The following is a 6,000-nucleotide window of genomic DNA, read 5'->3' on the forward strand; positions in this document are numbered from 1 at the left end:
GTCCTTAACATTTCATTTCCTTTCTTTTAAGTTACATAGTTTTTCTAAATGATAGAGAAGACATTGTCACTTAGCAACCTTAACTTTTTTTTTCCCTGTTGGTTTTTGAATTTTCCAATTTTTTATTGTTTTTTTGGATTTGTGTGTGTACAGGTAAATTAAGATAATTTTTTTACAGCAAATAAATAAATAGAATACAGGGAACCATAGGTTCTAAATTAAGACTGAGAATTACTAGTCAAGAAAAGAATAGCTGGAGCTCAACATTCATATTCCTCTATTAACTTTGAAGTTGTTTTGGGGTAAAATAATCAAAATTCACTGTCTATAAGAAATACAGCACCTTACTATCCCCATTTCTTCGTGATAGAAACAATTGTTGACAAGAAGGGATTTTGTTTTTGTTTAAATTTTGCTGCCTGGATATCATGTATGGAGAGTGAGAATGAGAGTCTTTTTATTTAATTGAATATTTCTGTATTTTAAATGAGCATCAAGGGTACCCAGAGCTTGGTGGCTCTCCTTTGAAGTACAGAAGCTACATCTCTAGCATTGATATTGCAAAGAGCTCTATGTGGTTCACCCCTGCACTCACTCGTTGGCTTTACACAAGCTCATTGCAGGATCAGGACCTAGATAGATTAGGCTGGGATTTTCCAAGAGGACGAATGGAGTTAGGCACCCAGCTCCCACTGAATTTCAGAAAGTTGGACACCTAACTCCTCTAAGTGCCTTTGAAAATCCTGGTCTAGATACAACAATAAAATATAGCATTGTGTTAACTAATGTTAGACATATTAGTTATGGATTAGGCAAGCATATGCCACAATATTTTCCATGTGTAAATACACCAAAGGAAGGTGTAAATCCACAGTCTGATGCTTTGTTTTGTCACTACTCCTGGGATCTGATACTAGCACTTGGTGAATCACTGATCAATTTTATTATTTCTCTAGAAGACACATACAGTCCCTATGCTAGCTGTGAAAATCATCCTATGATCATCCAGACTTGTGATCCATTTGCCAAAAGGGAGGGGGAAGAGAAGAGAACTGCAACTGTTTTTTTGGGGGGGGGGGAGGGAGGAGAGGGTTGAGGGGAGTTGGGTTTTTTAACGTCTTAAGAAGGAATGTGAAGTTAAAATGACTAAATTAGTTTTGGGATCTGAATACATTCTAAGCACAGCATTCTTACGACAGAATATAATATACCTTGTCTATCAAATATTCCACTGATAACAGGAGAGGAAATAAATGTCAGCATGGCAATGATTCAGAATAAGCAGTTTGTGAGACAATAAAACCACAGGAATTGCTTTAAAGAAGCAGGTTTCCTTGTCAGGGTTATATTAAATCATACTCAAGCTTGTGCCTCCCCCCACAAAAGGCAAAGTTAATAAGTATTGTCACTCAAACTATAATTTACCTTGTCAAACTGTTTAAGCTAAATCAGGTTGTAAACCCAACCATTATGTTATCAGTTTTGACTACCTACTCCAAAATGAATCATCTGTTAGGCGTTTTAACAGTGTCATTAACAAATACTGTTTGTGCCACCAGACAAGTGGAAAAACAATTCCTGCTAACACCATGGAGGGATACTATGACTGTTTTATAAGCTACTGACCCTTTGCTCCCCTATGTAGGCTATTCAAATATAGGGGAGTAGAAAATCAGGTTGTTTCAACTCAAAGAATCTATTTATCCACCAGAACGTGGGGGCGGCGGGGGGGGGGGGTGGTTATACCACAGAAGAAGCTGAAGGATTTAATTGGGAGTTGGATATTTAACTCCCTTCAGTACTTGAATATGAAAAATTCAATCTCCTAGGAGTATCAACTGGAGGTAATGGACATCCATAGAATCCTCTTACCTCCACTCTGCCACCTGCTCCTCTCCAACATTCTAGCTTCATGAAGGGGCTTCCCAGTCCACAGCTGTCCCTAGAATGCGCCTTCAGTAGGATGAGTTTCATGTCACACAGGAGAAACCCATGTCAAGTAGAGCATGCTCAACCTATTAACTGTAATCTCTCTCCCCGACCACACCCAGAACCCTATAGAGCCCAGTTGCAGGGTTTGGTTCCAGGGTTAGTGTTTTTGTTGTGTGGTGTGTAGTTGCTGGTGAGTATTTTCTTCAGGTTGGGGCGCTGTCTGTAAGTGAGGACTGGCCTGTCTCCCAAGGTCTGTGAGAGTAAGGGATCGTCCTTCAGGATAGGTTGTAGATTCTTGATGATGCACTGGAGAGGTTTTAGTTGGGGCGGTAGGTGACAGCTAGTGGCATTCTGTTACTTTCTTCATTGGGCCTGTCCTGTAGTAGGTAACTTCTGGGTACCCTTCTGGCTCTGTCAATCTGTTTCTTCACTTCACCAGGTGAGTATTGTAGTTGTAAGAATGCTTGATAGAGATCCTGTAGGTGTTTGTCTCTGTCTGAGGGATTGGAGCAAATGCGGTTGTGTCTGAGAGCTTGGCTGTAGACAATGGATCGTGTGATGTGGTCTAGGTCGGAATATGAATGAGAGGCTGCTAGACAACTCTCTGACATCACATTCTACAGGCCATTACTCTCTGACCCCCCTGAGGAGTATCAAAATAAACTACACCATCTGCTCAAGAAACTCCCTGAAGAAGCACAGGAACAAATCTTCACTGACAAACCCCTAGGGCCCCATTCAGGGGTATTCTATCTGCTGCCCAAAATTCATAAACCTGGGAATCCTGGACGCCGCATCATCTCAGGCACTGGCACCCTGACAGCAGGATTATCTGGCTATGTAGACTCTCTCCTCAGGCCCTACGCTACCAGCACTCCCAGCTATCTTCGAGACACCACTGACTTCCTGAGGAAACTACAATCCTTTGGTGATCTTCCAGGAAACACCATCCTGCCCACTATAGATGTAGAAGCCCTATACACCAACATTCCACACAAAGATGGACTGCAATCTGTCAGGAATAGTATCCCCGATACTGTCACAGCATACCTGGTGGCTGAACTTTGTGACTTTGTCCTCACCTACAACTATTTTAGATTTGGGGGCAATTTATACCTTCAAGTCAGCGGCATTGCTATGGATACACGCATGGCCCCATAGTATGCCAACATTTTTTATGGCTGACTTTGAGCAACGCTTCCTCAGTTCTCGCTCCCTAATGCCCCTACTCTACTTGCGCTACATTGATGACATCTTCATCATCTGGACCCATGGGAAGGAGGCCCTTGAGGAATTCCACCTGGATTTCAACAATTTCCACCCCAGCATCAACCTCAACCTGGACCAGTCCACACAAGAGATCTACTTCCTAGACACTACAGTGCTAATAAGCAATGGTCACATAAACACCACCCTATACCGGAAACCTACTGACCGCTATACTTACCTATGTACCTCCAGCTTCCATCCAGACTAAATCACACAATCCATTGTCAACAGCCAAGCTCTAAGATACAACCACATTTGCTCCAATCCCTCAGAGACAAACACCTACAGGATCTCTATCAAGAGTTCTTAAAACTACAATACCTACTGGTTGAAGTGAGAAACAGATTGACAGAGCCAGAAGGGTACCCAGAAGTCACCTGCTACAAGACAGGCCCAACAAAGAAAGTAACAGAATGCCACTAGCCATCACCTACCGTCCCCAACTAAAACATCTCCAGTGCATCATCAAGGATCTACAACCTATCCTGATCCCTTACTCTCACAGACCTTGGGAGACAGGCCAGTCCTCCTTAGAGACAGCCCCCCAACCTGAAGCAAATACACACCAGCAACTACACACCACACAACAAAAGCACTAACCCAGGAACCAAACCCTGCAGTGCCAACTCTGTCCGCATATCTATTCAAGGGACACTATCATAGGACCTAACCACATCAGCCACACCATCAGGAGCTCGTTCACCTGCACATCTACCAATGTGATATATGCCATCATCTGCCAGCAATGCCCTCTGCCGTGTACATTGGCCAAACAGGACAGTCTCTACACAAAAGAATAAATGGACACAAATCTGACATCAGGAATTATAACATTCAAAAACCAGTAGGAGAACATTTAAGTCTCCCTGGTCACTCAATAACAGACTTAAAAGTGGCAATTCTTCATCAAGAAAGCCTTCAAAACCAGACTCCAATGTGAAACTGCATAACTGGAATTAATTTGCACACTGGGCACCATCAAATTAGGCCTGAATAAAGACTGGGAGTGGATGGGTCATTACAAAAACTAATTTCCCCATACTAATTTCCCCCTAATGTTACTCACATCTTCTTGTCAACTGTTTGAAATGGGCCACTCTCATTACCACTACAAAAGTGATTTTTCCTCCCTTGAGGAAAATTAATTGAATTGTCTCATTAGACTGACCCCCCACTTGATAAGGCAACTCCCATCTTTTTATGTACTATGTATATATACCTGCTACTGTATTTTCCACTCCATGTGCCTGATGAAGTGGGTTCTAGCCCATGAAAGCTTTTGTCCAAATAAATTTGTTAGTCTCCAAGGTGCCACAAGGACTCCGCGTTGTTCGTGCTGATACAGACTAACACGGCTACCACTCTGAAACCTATTTAGGTTTTGTCATTCTAGCCTTGTCCCCTTTCCCACCTCTCCCTCTGACTTCTGCACCCATGAAGAACCATGGTAACCTGTTGGTGCTGTGTATCATAACATTTTGAACCATGTCTTCAGAGTTCTGCCACTGAAAACTTGAACAAGCAATTTATCTATCCATACTGCAATTAAACAAATCACTGTTCATTATATTAATTATTCTATATAGTCTACAAACATGAATTTTATTCATTGCTTTCTGAGAGACCAAGAGGCTCAGGATACTTCAGAGTTTCCTTCCCCACAATATAAGGCTTTTTTAACGGGCTTTGGTTGTTATATAAATTTGATTACTTATGTGCTCCATCCTGCCAGACACTGAGCACTCTGGCTTTGACCCAACAAAGTCATTAAGCATATGCTTAACTTTAAGCAGGTGATTTCTCCCCTCGTCTACACTGGGACTACTCATCTGCTTAGAGTAAGGAATGCGCTTAAGTGCTAGATCCGGGCCCAAGTAGTCAGCACCCGGTTTAAGGGCTCTAAGCCACTATCTTTTGTGTTCCTGTTAATGGAAGCCTCAGTCTGGTAGAAAGCTTTGGGAAGAGTGTCTGGATGGCATTATGATGATATTCCTCAAAGTCTAGCCCTTATGATCTCCATTCTGTTTTTTTATTATCTGTTTGTTAGGCACCAAGAGTGAGTTCAGTGCTGTACAAGACACAAGAGAAAACAAGGGATCTGGCTGATGTCCCAAGAAGGTACACAATGTGACAAACCAAGAGGAGTTTCCATGTCAGAGAATTTTCCTTTTTCTTTCAATTATTGTCTTGCTTATCTGGTGCTAGGCATAAGTTGTTGGGTTTTTTGTTTGGTATTTTTCAATTGAGATTGTACATTTAAGGGTTTCGCTAAAGAAATTTTACATGTATTCAAATACACAGAGGTAGATGCAAAGTGCTGGAATGCAATAAGTCTTCCATTTCTACCTTCTCATTTATTTATAATAGAAACCCCTTAACTGTTGCCTGTAGCAGACACAGGCTGTGTGCATTTACAGAATGCTCTGAGAATACTGCAGATATTTACCCTCTTGACACTCTGCTGATCTACCTCTTGGTTTCAGCTGAGGCAGTCAGTTTGTGAACCAATGATAATTTTATCTATAATATTTTTAACTGTCTAAAATGCCATTAGGCCAGATACTGATTCCCTTACGCACAGTGGGTAGTACCTTACTTTGAGCTAAATAATGGTTTAGCAATAAGCATGAGACAGTGCACTATTGTGCTGCTCCAGGAGCACCCTAAGAAGCAGATTGTGGCTCAGAGCCAGTCTACCTTCTGGCAGGGACAGTACCTTGCTGCAGCCCTATATATGGTACCGTGAACATTCCTATTGCACTTGTTCAGCTGCCCCCTCCAACCCACATTCCCAGGGCA

At 42.1% G+C, this 6,000-nt stretch overlaps 1 long non-coding RNA gene across 1 annotated transcript in view; it reads left to right on the top strand.

Annotated features, from left to right (window-relative positions):
• The window catches only part of LOC142073108 (uncharacterized), a 129,735-nt gene extending 124,450 nt beyond the window's left edge, over window positions 1–5,285 (top strand). The window contains exon 3 of the long non-coding RNA XR_012669793.1: window positions 5,249–5,285. This is a non-coding gene — a long non-coding RNA (uncharacterized LOC142073108). The remainder of the gene's footprint in view (window positions 1–5,248) is intronic.
• Window positions 5,286–6,000: the final 715 nt, after the last annotated feature.

This window comes from Caretta caretta, chromosome 8, assembly GCF_965140235.1.
Source record: "Caretta caretta isolate rCarCar2 chromosome 8, rCarCar1.hap1, whole genome shotgun sequence".
Lineage (NCBI taxonomy): Eukaryota > Metazoa > Chordata > Testudines > Cheloniidae > Caretta > Caretta caretta.